This window comes from Xenopus laevis, chromosome 6S (genome assembly GCF_017654675.1).
Source record: "Xenopus laevis strain J_2021 chromosome 6S, Xenopus_laevis_v10.1, whole genome shotgun sequence".
Classification (NCBI taxonomy): domain Eukaryota; kingdom Metazoa; phylum Chordata; class Amphibia; order Anura; family Pipidae; genus Xenopus; species Xenopus laevis.
Window position 1 is genome coordinate 75,298,224 of NC_054382.1, and position 13,936 is coordinate 75,312,159.

General features: G+C 40.2%; 1 long non-coding RNA gene across 3 annotated transcripts in view; it reads left to right on the forward strand.

Annotated features, from left to right (window-relative positions):
- Positions 1-13,936, forward strand: part of dsp.S — a 56,692-nt gene that overhangs the window by 24,077 nt on the left and 18,679 nt on the right. For all 3 annotated transcript variants that reach the window (XR_005962256.1, XR_005962257.1, XR_005962258.1), the window contains exons 9-19: positions 41-136; positions 935-1,060; positions 3,253-3,405; positions 3,786-3,940; positions 4,296-4,422; positions 4,506-4,749; positions 5,474-5,685; positions 6,234-6,400; positions 6,886-7,024; positions 7,119-7,312; positions 7,767-7,929. This is a non-coding gene — a long non-coding RNA (desmoplakin S homeolog). The remainder of the gene's footprint in view (positions 1-40; positions 137-934; positions 1,061-3,252; positions 3,406-3,785; positions 3,941-4,295; positions 4,423-4,505; positions 4,750-5,473; positions 5,686-6,233; positions 6,401-6,885; positions 7,025-7,118; positions 7,313-7,766; positions 7,930-13,936) is intronic.

The window sequence follows — 13,936 nt, forward strand, 5'->3', positions numbered from 1 at the left end:
GCTATATATACACATAGTTGTAAATTTATTATTTTTGCAGGCATATATGGATACCCTGCAGACTCAGTGGAGTTGGATTCTTCAAATAACCAAATGCATCGATGTCCACCTGAAAGAAAATGCTGCATACTTTCAAGTGAGTTGCTTACATGGTTGTAATTACAGGGGATAACTGATTAGTAGGATACTGTTACAGTATGTGTAGAAAAGAACCAAATCATAAAACCCACTCTATACAACTTCCTGCAGAATGGTATTCAATACTTAAGAATACCTATAGTTATTCCCATAGTTATCTCTCTGTAAAGGCTATTAAAAACAGAAACTTTAGACTATTCAAGGCTGATAGTGCCACCTGGATGCTTAGGCCAGGCCCAAAGATTGTTTAAGGACTATTGTTTAAAGGCAATTACACATGGAGCATTATAAAAATCTCAGGCAACAACACACAAAATAAATTATCATTGTGAATAGAAGCAGGTGAAGTTATTTAATTTGCATAAATCTCCAAAAATGTCCACCAAACATTTTCGTGCAATTAAATAGCTTACCCAAAGAAAATTACATATTGGGCATCGACAAGGCATTTTACATCACGATAGGAAAAACACATTGGGGCAGATTTATCAAAGGTTGAGGTGAATTTTCAAATTCAAAAAATTGGAGGACTTTTGGGAAAACTTAGATTCAAAATTCGATCGAATGTGCTATTACTTCTATTTGTACTATTAGAATTCGGCCACATGTGAACCTATTCATTTGAAAACGGACCTGTTCGGCCAAAAAAAAACTGACTTTTGGTTGGTCTTTTTGAATTAGAATTTCGAAGATTTTCAAATTCTAAATTCGACCCTTGATAAATATGCCCCCAGGTGTGTCATTGTCCTTACTCGGTAAAATTTTGATGGAACAAATTTCATTATTTTTCTTTTAGTTTTTTGATGAAGCGCAGGGTACAGAAAACTACTTGGTGAATCTCCAGGAAACCATCCGAAAGAAATATATGTGTGACAAAAGCATGTCCTTACAACGTGTTCTGGATATGACTAAAGACCTAGAGGTACTGCCACTTTTGTATTTTAAATAGTTAATTTACATTTTCACTTCCTTAGACATGGCTAAATAAATATTTCCCTTTGTTCCTTAATTTTTCTTGAAATGTTTACACATACTATTGAACCTTATAGCTATATTTGCCTATACTATATGCTGATTTTTTGGCTATGCCCTTAGTAACTGTAGATCATACAAGAACTACTAGGCAAAGCTTTTGCTCTTTATAATAGGATAAACTTGCAAAGCTAATGATAGTCAAACTTAGGGGATAATTTATTAAACTCCAATTTTTTTATGGTTGGTCTTTTAAAAAAAAAAAAGACTCGAGATTTATTAAACTCCGATGTTGTTAAAAGTCCGACTAAAAAGTACTCCAAATCAGACCTGCCGAGTTTATGTAGAAGTCAATGGCAAACGTCTAGTTGATAGCCTGTAATATGATATCAATAATCTGAAGATTTTGTGGTTTCAGGCATCAAATCCGAAAAAGTCAGAGGTTATAGCAACAAATCCATATAATACGTACAATCCTGGTTTTGTCATGATTTTATCAAATTTTTTCCATGCATGAAAAATTTTTGGAAAAATGTATTGATAAATAGTAGGGAAAAATCTGTGTGGATTTGGTTGGAGTAGTTTTCAGTAAATAGTGAATACTTTTCACGTTTTGATAAATAACCCCCTAAGACTTTAGCTTATAGAATACATGTTGTGTTTAATGTGCTATATATAATAGGGTTGACTGTTCTATTATAGTTGATGGTTTGTCATTTTATATAGTGCTTATGTATGATTATGTATCTAGACATTTGGCTCATCTCGCCCCACCAAGCCGTTAAATACAAAAATAAATACATCTTTAGCACACCTTTACAATGGATATTAGTAGGGATGTCGCGGACTGTTCGCCGGCGAACTTGTTCGCGCGAACATCGACCGTTCGCGTCCGCCGAATGTTCGCGAACGCAACGTTCGCCAATTTGGGTTCGCCTTAGCTGGCGCTTTTTTTTGCCATTTCTCCCCCAGACCAGCAGATACATGGCAGCCAATCAGGAAGCTCTCCCTCCTGGACCACCCCCACACCCCCTGGACCACTCCCCTTCCATATATAAACTGAAGCCCTGCAGCGTTTTTTCATTCTGCCTGTGTGTGCTTGGAAGAGCTAGTGTAGGGAGAGAGCTGTTAGTGATTTGAGGGACAGTTGATAGTAACTTTGCTGGCTAGTAATCTACTTGATACTGCTCTGTATTGTAGGGACAGAACTCTGCAGGGATTTGAGGGACATTTTAGGTTAGGTAGCTTTGCTGGCTAGTAATCTACCTTCTACTGCAGTGCTCTGTATGTAGCTGCTGTGGGCAGCTGTCTTTCCTGCTGCTGATCTCTCATCTGCATCTGTTCTTCAAACCACTGCCACCTAGCTGTGTGAGCTTTTTCACATTCTGTCTAAATATCAATAATAATACCGTCTCCAGAAACACCACCTGAGTGACGTAGTGTGATTTCTGCCCTTTACAGCACAAAACGCAGCACTGTGTCAACAATGGATTTTTTAGAAACATATTTGCCCTTGATCCCCCTCTGGCATGCCACTGTCCAGGTCGTTGCACCCTTTAAACAACTTTAAAATCATTTTTCTGGCCAGAAATGTCTTTTCTAGCTTTTAAAATTCGCCTTCCCATTGAAGTCTATGGGGTTCGCAACGTTCGCGAACCGTTCGCATTTTGGTCCGGACGTTCGCGAACATGTTCGCGAACATTTTTTCCGACGTTCGCTACATCCCTAGATATTAGCATGTATATAAGCATGTCTTATTAAATGCGTATGCTGTAATAGGTTTGGTTGTGGCAACCAGCTCACCATTAAGAGAAGAGTGCTCTGCTTTTAAATTCTAGCAAGAAACTGCAGGGTCTATATGCTACTTCCTGCTGCTTAAACATTTAAATCACAAAGGAGATGGCAAATATGGAGCTAACTTTAGCAACTCCATGCATTCTTTATACTGTATGTATTTGCTCAGTTACATATTAAGAACTGTAGAATTATTAGACACTTTTTAACAGGTACAGTGGAATAAAAGTTGAATAAAAGTGTCAATGTTCCACTAAACAGCTAAACATTTTTCAAATGTCACTCTTTGTGTAGTTTGCTGATAATGTAAACAGTATATTGCAATATTTTACATTATTTGCTTTGCAGAAAGAAAAAGAGAAGATTAATGAATATAAAAGGCAGGTGCAGAGCCTGGTGAATAAATCCAAGAAAATTGTACAGCTCAAACCACGTAATCCTGACTACAAAAGAGACAAGACTATAGTCCTTAAAGCTTTATGTGATTACAAGCAAGATCAGGTATTTTTCATTTTTTTTGGGGGGGGGGTGGAATAAAATCAATAGCTAAATGATGATTAGTTGTTTACTAGCCTCTTAGACTGCACAGAATTAATTCATTACAAAATGCACTTGCATATACAACAGATGGTAATGAGATGATTTCTAAATAATTATACAGTTTTAAAGATACATACTGCAAACACAATCTGCAACAAATACTTGCATGTTGGGTCACTATATATATATATATATATATATATATATATATATATATATAGTGACCCAACAAGGTGTGTATATATATATATATATATATATATATATATATATAATATGTTTATAGTCTAAAGAAATCCACCCACAGAAGTAACATTTTACATTTATTTATTTCTGTACAGAAAGTTATACACAAAGGCGATGAGTGCATTCTGAAGAACAATTCCCAACGTAGCAAATGGAATGTAACTGGTCCTGGTGGTTTGGATATGGTAGTGCCTTCAGTCAGTTTAATTATTCCTCCTCCAAATCCATTAGCAGTGGACCTGGCTACAAAGTAAGTTTCCGGGATATTATTTGCAGCAGCCACACAATATTTAGTGCTGGTGTAGAATTGGTAGAAAAGCTATAAAAGCACCTGTTTGATGAACATTACAAAACATTGTGAGATCACACAACTAAAATGTGCAATGTGTTGAGAGAAGTTACATCTAAGTTTTATATAGAGTGCGACCTCTTCAAATAAAGATTAAATATATATATATATATATATATATATATATATATATATATATATATATATATATATATAGGTTAGAAAAATGCTGTTGCATGAAGCAAAAAACTCTTTGTGGTAAATATACTATTTAATTGCATGAACTTGTAGTTAATTGATTTTTTTTTTTTTTCAGGATTGAACAGTTCTATGAAGCCATTTTGGTCCTCTGGAATCAGCTGTACATCAACATGAAATCTCTGATATCTTGGCACTATTGCATGATCGATATTGAGAAGATTAGGGCAATGACTCTTGCTAAGGTATAGGAATATTGGGAAAAATGAATTCTGAATTACTGCTGTAAAAGTATGGTCATATGCTCATTAATTCTTATTCATTACAGCTTAAAACTATGCGGCAAGAAGAATACCAAAAGGTGGTTACAGATTTGGAAATTCATTATCAGGAGTTCTTGAGAAACAGTCAAGGTTCAAACATGTTTGGTGATGAAGACAAAAGAAAAATGCAATCTCAGTTCTCTGAAGCGCAGAAACACTATCAGACATTGGTTGTGCAGCTCCCAAGTCGATCGACCACAGTAACTGAAAGGAAGATTATTCAGAAGAATACTCCCACCATAAACAAAGGTTTGAACATTGCTCTACATGAAAAATATCTGCCTTATCAATAGTTTATTCTTCTAAACATCCCACCCTAAATAAGGTAAAAATGGCACACCATGTCCAGACTATCTTGGATGTAATTTTTACCGTTTTTCTGCAATATTTTGGTTAAGTGGTCGTTATACTGGATTTAGTTGGGTTTTCTCCATTAAATGAACAGTCAAGACAGATGAAGGATTTCACTATTAAAAACATTGCATTTCAGGTGTTCTCCTTAAAATCATTACATTAGGTTGATGTGAAATCTGCTGTTATTCTTGTTAACTAACATCTAAAAAAGTTCTGAACGATGCAGTAAAATATACAAATACCTCAAAGACCTCTAAAAATGTAAATTTTTTTGGACAATATCTAGGGAAAAAAATCTGAAAACCTCTAAAAGTCTGAACTGATTTAAAGCGATACAATCAGAGCAGCGCAGCTCCCATTGACTTCTATAGTACCTCTACAACTTTTAGTGTATGGCCACTTTTGGATAATCATCATGATAATAGATGATCAACATGCTAATAGACACAGATTATTAGGTATAACAAGTTATTGTCCCACCAAAAAAAAAAAAAGGTAAACTAGACTGCTATAGATGCAAACAACAGTTCAGCTGCAGTTAAATATTCTATAGACAGGCTGAACACTGATCATTGTGATTTGGGAAATAAGTAACATATATTTATTTTAACATGAACAGAAGTTGTGAAAACTGTTTCATCTTCCATGGTGGAAGTGGACAGCAAGCAGATAGATCGTGAAAGGGAGAAACAAGAGAACTGGCTGTTGCTTGAGCTGCAGAGGATCCGTAAACAGCTGGAAGGCTATGAGATAAGACTGATGAGAAACAACATCTATAATGTAGACCAAGAAACTGCTAAAGATTTTCCACGCAGAATAAGTGAAATTGAGGTATGTCACTGTAAAATTGTAGAATTGTAATATTTTGTTAATATTGCAAAGAAACAGCCCTTGGTATAATGGTCAGTATCATCTAGTTTTTTTATGCAACATACAATGCTCACCTAAACAGCAGGTAGATGCTACACATTTAATTTACTCCTACTGCAGGTATATTTGTAAAGTTTGTAAAATGTGATCAAGAAATTGTTGAAAAAAAATAGCTGGTTGCATTGACAGCCTCCATATAAGCACATTTTTTGTGTTTCCCCTACATAAAGCTAGTTGGCACTCAAAAAATGAAATAGTCAAATTAGTAGTTTTGGGGAATCATCTCTGTGCAAGGCCCAATGGCTTATGATTCTTTTAGCCATATGCGTGCCCATATTCTATGTAATTACATTGATCTAATAATTGCATTCATGAAATATGTAGGTATATATTCTTTATTTGTGAACTACAGGAAAATATTACATAAGTTGCAAGATATTGCTCATCGTTTGTTATGCAAGTCCTTTGTTTTGTATACATTATAACTGTTATATTCTTGTTTTCAATAGATCCTGAAAGGAGAAGGACAAGGAATAGCTACACAACTCAGTAAGATTAAAGAGATGATACTGAATCTTAAAGAATCTGATAAGTCTTCATACCTACAGTCAGAGCTCAGTTTTCTCTTCAAGAAGATGGAAAATGTTAATGGGTTCTCAGCTGATCATTTAGAAAGGTACAGTTAAATTATATACTGTACTACACACCTAATAGCAATGTATTTTCTAGTTTTATAATTTGCTTTCTAAGTATAATAGGCCCTTATACAAAGATCATAATAATGTATATAGCATGCAGGAAGTTCTTTATTTATTTTCTCCTAGATCACTCGGTAAATATTCAGTAGTGGTATGTATATAGTTAACTGTTAAGTTCAGTAATTTGTTTTCTGTAGCAAACAATCAAATATTTGCATCTTAAAGGGACTAGTAAATGCTTCCTGCTTATAGGTCACTAGATTGGTGTAAATTATGCACCAGTTATTATATTACTATTAATGTCTTTGGCTCTGCTGTTTGTAATGGGGCACATTTCATATGAAATGTAATGTCAATAATTATTAGCACTTTATATTTTCACACATGTAAGCATTAGAAAGGCAGGATGTAAAAAATTATATAAAGGGCTGTTGCCAAAAGACTTTGTGCATTTCTATTTAAGGCTTCAGTCACTGAGGTTGCTACTCCAAAGTATCCTGCAACTAGAGGATCTGATCAAAGTTTATGAAGTGAGGCTGACCGAGGAGGAAACAATTTCTCTTGATCCAGCAAAAGTTGAAGCATACAGGGGTACTTTAAAAGTGAGCATTAATACTACAAGTCAAATTTACATGTTTCATTAGACTATTTGCCTTCCAGATATATACCATGTTAATCTATAATTTTAATCTTTAGAAAATGAAGATGGAACTGGAACAAAAAAAGGGCATGCTGAAGACTCTAGATACTGAGCTGAAGAGCACTCTGCAAATAAATGACCGTGTTAACCAGGCCTATCCCTTTTATGATCTGGACATGTCAAAATTCTTGAACAAAGGAAACCAACTGATGGGAAGATCGCAAAGAATAGAGAAGGAGATTGATGACAGGTAACAACACATAATAATGGATATAGGAAGGGTATAATTGTTATGTGCAACTTCATTAAATTCCAGGGCCAAATTAAGGAAAACCATGTTGCCTCAATTTATTCTTCATTTAAAAAAAAAAAAAAGCACAAATAATGGTCCTTTCTAAATTTCCACTAACTTGCACACTATAAATCAATCTTTTATAGGGAGCCGTCCCATCAAGCTGCTGTTCAAATGAAACAAACACTTCTTAAAGTGTATTTTCTTTCAGAATGGCTTCTAAGAAGACATAACATCGGAATCTGAGCTAATTTATAATGAGGATTGCAGTATGAGCAATCTCAAAAGAGAGAGTAATCCTTAATTAATTTATCCTGGGGTCGGGAGTACAATGATTTCACCAACCTAAAACTAATAGCTTGAATTTAGAGATTTACTGAAGATAACTAAAAAGTATATTGTTATTTTTTAGGTTGTGGGAATTAGAGAAGCAAAGCAAGCAAATTAAGAATTACAAAAACATGTCTCAAGTGTTAAGCAAGTGGATAAGTGATACAAAGCACAAGCAAGATTCCCTGGAATCCATCAAACTGTCAGATGCGATCACTGTTTCAAGATGTATAAGTGATCAAAAGGTACTAAATGCATATTTTATTTTATTGTTTATTTCCACAATCCTTATAATTAGTCATAGAACCATATCTACCCAGACTTTCATAGGGCAAACTGAAAAGAAAAGTAAAAACATTTTATATCAAATCAGTACTGGTAGAAAATGTCCCTACACACATAGCAAAGGTTAAGCAATTACACTGAATATGACTGAATTGACAAACAACTGTACAGGTGTGAGGCCCTCAGAGCATCTATTGTACTAATTTATGTTAAAAAGAAGCCTTAAAAATAAAAGTGTGTGTGTATATGTGTGTATGTATATATATATATATATATATATATATATATATATATATATATATATATATATATATATATATATATATATATATATATATATATATATATATATATATATATATATATATACTGTGTGTGTATATATATATATATATTTCTCTGTCGTCTAAGGGGGACACAGGGAACGATGGGGTTAAGCTCCATCCTCCAGGAGGCAGGACACTTGGTAATATTAATTAAGGGGCGTGCCATACTTGGCTTAACCCCGCACACTGTGCTGAAGCTTCAGTTTTTCAAGTGTCCTGCTACCAGGAGGATGGACTTCCCCTCTGGGGGAAGATTTCTTCGGTCAGCATCGGCTGACACCCGGGGTGATACCAGGAACAGGGCTACCTGCTTCCTAAGGGTTAGCCCCCGCCATGGAACAGTCACCGGGGTATTTCTTCTAGCCATGCGGCTATATCAACCACCCAGACAATGCCTGCTCCAAATTTGGTTGACAGAAGGTCTGGCCGGTGTTAACTGCTACTGAGGTAAGCTATCCGGTCTCCCCCAGTATCCATATGCTACTGTGGCGCCGGTTTCCCCCCCCTCCCCTCCCCTCCCCTCCTCCCTCTACCTGCCAGTCGCCATACCCTCCCTTACTCTCTGGGCCCAGACTCGTTTCAACAGGGGACCCAGAGGGAGGCTGCGTCTGCTCTGCTGCGCATATCTTACCGATGGAAGAATGCGGCTATAGTTGAGCCTAATTCCGCATCAACGCGTCTGGTTATTGGCGCCATTCAGTGCGAGACGCCATTTTCAAATGACGTTCGCGGTGGAACGCATTGCGTTCCAGCGGCCATCTTGCGCACTACACTGAGCGGGCAGACACGCGCCGCACAGAGGGAGCAGAAGTAACTGCTCGGTGCACACAGAGCGAAGGAGGGGAGAGACTCTTCACCACTACAAGCAGCGTTTAAAGTGACCTACATGGTTTAACTCACGCACACTTGCTTGGCTATCAGGTGAATCACAATGGCAGAAGGTAGGCCAGTGGGCTTATTCTCTAGGGCGGGGGGGAGAGCACCCAGCACAACACATTTATTTTGCCTGTAACAAATGTCAATCAAAAATCGCCAGAGTGAGCCACTTTGCAGGTCTTGTTCTGATGAGCAAGGGGCCCCTGCCGCTGTGGGGCATAATTCAGATTCAGTAGTAAATCTATCTGAAGGTACAAACGATCAGGGTACACCACAAGAACCTGGCACCAGCAGAGCTCAGGATTTACCAGCCCCCCTCTGGGCGGTACAATTGTCACAGTCCTTAGCATCCCTGCAGGGGCTCCCAGCCATAGCTGATAATTTAGGCAAAGCACTAGCAAAGCTGGGCCACAAGCAAGGCAGCAAGCGCAAGCGCACACATGGCGCTAAAGCCGACAATCCATCTAACACATCCCCTGACGAGTCGTCAGTAGAACAGGTATCATCTCAGTCAGAGGGCGAGATACCTTATTCAGACGAATCCTCTGATGAGGAAGAGGAGAATATAGAGGCTGAGAGAGACCGTGATTCCCAACATGACGTTGATAAAATCATTAAGGGGGTACTTGAAGTACTTAACATTTCACAAACACCAAAACAATCCGATTCAGCAAAGCTGTTCAAGAGACAACACAAATCCACATTATGTTTTCCATCGCATGAACAGTTGATGGACATGTTGCAGGATGAATGGAACAATCCAGAACGGAAGTTTCAAGCCACTAAGAAGTTTTCAAAGTCCTACCCGTTTCCCAAAGAAATAGTAGACAAGTGGACGATTCCTCCAGTCGTGGATGCCCCAGTATCCAGACTGTCAAAATCGACCGCGCTACCAGTCAATGACGCAGCGGCTTTTAAGGATCCATCTGATAAACGTATGGAAGGGTTTTTAAGGGCTATTTACTCGTCCTCTGGCTCAACTCTCAGACCCAGTTTGGCATCAGCCTGGGTTTCCCGAGCTATTCAAGCATGGTCAGAATCATTGGTCAAGGACATCCAAGAGGGAGTCCCCAGAACTGATCTATTGTCTTCAGCACAGACGCTTGCGGAAGCATCAGCTTATTTGTGTGACACTACTCTAGATGTTTCGCAAATCACAGCTCGAACTTCAGCACTGTCCATTGCGGCACGCAGAACATTGTGGCTTAAAAACTGGTCTGCTGACCTGAGTTCCAAGAAGTCACTAACCTCATTACCATTTAAAGGACATAGACTATTCGGAGAGGAACTTGAGAAAATAATCTCACAGGCTACGGGGGGAAAGAGCACCTTTCTCCCTCAGGCGAAGAGCAAGTTTACAGGAACAACCAGACGTGGATGTTTTTTTCGTGGGCAAAGCGGCCGTTATTCACGTAAAAGCAGCCCACCACAACGTTCGCACTTTCGAGGGAAGACCAGTGATAAAGGTCGTACCCCATGGAAGTCCAACAAAACATTCAACAAACCAGCAGGAGATAAGTCTACCTCAGCCTGACGGGGCACTCCCTCCGGAATCGCTAGAGCAAATAGGGGGCAAGTTACTGCGATTCCGGGAGGTGTGGATCCATCATTCAACAGATGCATGGGTCAACGAAATAGTCTCAGAAGGCTATCACCTCGATTTCACAAGATCGCCTCCACGAAAATTTTTCATGTCCACAGTTCCAACTCATCCCAGAAAGGCTCAGGCCTTCTTGCACTGCATTGCCAATCTCGAGCGCACCGGAGTAATTATACCAGTACCAAGACAGGAGAGATTCTCAGGGTTCTACTCCAATCTGTTCATAGTGCCAAAGAAGGACGGGTCCTTCAGGCCGGTGCTGGATCTCAAACTGCTAAACAAGTTTATCCGTTCCATTCATTTCAAGATGGAGACTCTCCGTTCTGTGATACGGGGAATGGAACAAGGAGAGCTGATGATGTCATTAGATATCAAGGACGCTTATCTCCATGTCCCCATCTGGGCCCCTCATCAGAAATATCTCCGATTCGCATTTGCAAATCTACACTTTCAGTTTGTGGCACTGCCGTTCGGCCTGTCCTCGGCCCCACAGGTGTTCACCAAGTTAATGGCGGTCACAGCAGCAACATTACGGCTTCAGGGAGTATCTGTGACTCCGTATCTGGACGATCTTCTCCTCAAAGCCAGATCAGAAGTGAAGGCCAAGGAGGACCTAAACAAGTCGATCCGACTGTTGCAGAGCTTCGGCTGGACCATCAATTGGTCAAAATCCAACCTTCAACAAGCCATCAGATGGTGTTTCTGGGCTTGGAGTTCAACACAATCTCACAGTTGGTATGCCTTCGACAGGAGAAACAACACAAGATCATGAAGCAAGTTCGGTTACTGCTATCACACCAGAATCCTACCGTACACATGGCAATGCAGGTTCTGGGTCTCATGGTCTCAACGATCGAAGCGGTACCATTTGCTCAGATTCACCTTCGTGCCTTACAAGCAAATATACTATCATCTTGGAAGGGAGGACCTCTGTCTCGAGTGGTCAATCTCTCCCAGACAACAAGGGAGAACCTTCAGTGGTGGTTGAGGATGGACAACCTAATCACGGGACAATCTTGGGCGACTCCGGAATGGAATGTCATCTCCACAGACGCCAGTCTAAAAGGTTGGGGTGCAACCTGGAACAATCTATCAGCACAAGGTCAATGGTCTCACGGGGAGTCCAAACTCCCCATCAACATACTAGAATTACGGGCCATAAAACTAGCGCGAACTCAATGGTCATGTCTCCTGTACCAAAAACCAGTTCGCATCCAAAGCGACAATGTCACCACAGTGGCATACATAAATCGTCAGGGAGGAACTCGCAGCAAAGCAGCACTGAAGGAAGTTCAGCTCATACTGGAGTGGGCAGAGGTCAACCGAGTAAGATTGTCGGCCATCCACATTCCGGGAGTGTCCAACATAAAGGCAGACTTTCTCAGTCGAAACCAAGTTCGACCAGGCGAATGGGAACTTCATGCGGAAGTGTTCGCGGAACTAGTGGGTCTCTGGGGCCAGCCAAAGATAGATCTGATGGCATCCAAATCCAACCGGAAGGTACACACATTCTTTGCATGGGCTCGAGACCCACTAGCGGCAGGGGTGGACGCCATGACACAAACCTGGACATTCGACCTGGCATACATTTTCCCCCCTCTTCCGATGTTGCCTCGAGTGCTCAAGAAAATCAGGCAGTCAACACTGACAGTAATTGTAATAGCTCCTTATTGGCCTCGGCGAACATGGTTCTCCGATCTGCAGGATTTGTCGATAGACCAACCAGTTCGTCTACAATGCAGACCAGATCTGCTCAACCAGGGCCCAGTGTCGCATCCCAATCCCGGACTATTCGCTTTGACGGCATGGCTATTGAAGCATCCATCTGGCGAAGACAGGGGATAGCAGAAGAATTTATTGCCACAATGCTTAAAGCTCGTAAACCCACTTCTTCTAAGTCGTACCACAGAGTTTGGTGTTCCTACTATAATTGGTGTCAGGAGCTAGATGTCTCGGCCCTAGAACTCAATTTACCCAGACTTCTATCATTTCTTCAGCAAGGTCTACAATTAGGCCTAAAGCTCAGTTCTCTGAAAGTCCAAGTTTCGGCATTATCTATTTTGTTTCAACTGCGACTAGCAACAGAAGACACCATACGTACCTTCTTACAAGGTGTGGCGCATGTAGTTCCTCCATTTCAACAGCCAGTCGCAGGTTGGGACCTTAACTTAGTGCTGGAAGCATTGCTGGATTCACCATTCGAACCAATGCATTCTATTTCCGACAGTTGGATCACCTACAAGACAGTGTTCCTAGTTGCTATTTCTTCAACCAGAAGGGTGTCCGAACTGAGCGCTCTGTCCTCGGATCCGGCCTTTCTGGTGTTCCATAGAGACAAGGCAGTGTTACGAACAGTTCCATCATTTTTACCTAAAGTTGTATCTTCCTTTCACATTAATCAGGAAATCATAGTACCATCACTATGTCCGGATCCCAAAAATGACAAGGAACGACGTCTTCACAAATTAGATGTAGTCCGAGCCCTTCGGTGGTACCTTGATAGGACAAAGACTTTTCGGAAATCACAGACTCTTTTTGTGCTTCCTGCCGGTCCTCGTAAGGGTCTTCCTGCTTCCAAGACTACCATTGCTAGGTGGATAAAAGAAGCCATCAGGCAAGCTTATCTTTCCAATGGCAAGACACCACCAGAGACTATCACGGCTCACTCCACAAGAGCCATGGGAGCATCAGCGGCCTGGCGCAACTCTGCCTCAATGGATCAGATCTGTAGAACAGCCACCTGGTCCTCAGTTCATACCTTTACTAAATTTTACAGACTTGACACCACTTCTTCAGCTGAGGCCTCTCTAGGCCGCAGGGTGTTACAGTCTGTTTTGCATTAATGTTCAATCTGGCTCGTCCCACCCTGCTGTTTTCCTGGGACTGCTTTGTTAAGTCCCCATCGTTCCCTGTGTCCCCCTTAGACGACAGAGAAAATAGGATTTTTTGCTACTCACCGTTAAATCCTTTTCTCTGTAGTCGAAAGGGGGACACAGGGCTTCCCGCCCTAGGACGAGCCTTTGACCAGATGGTCGTGTCCAGGATAATCCCTGGCTTTCATTCTGTCATAGTTGTTATCAGTTAATTTTTCTTTGGAACAAACTGAAGCTTCAGCACAGTGTGCGGGGTTAAGCCAAGTATGGCACGCCCTTAATTAATATTACC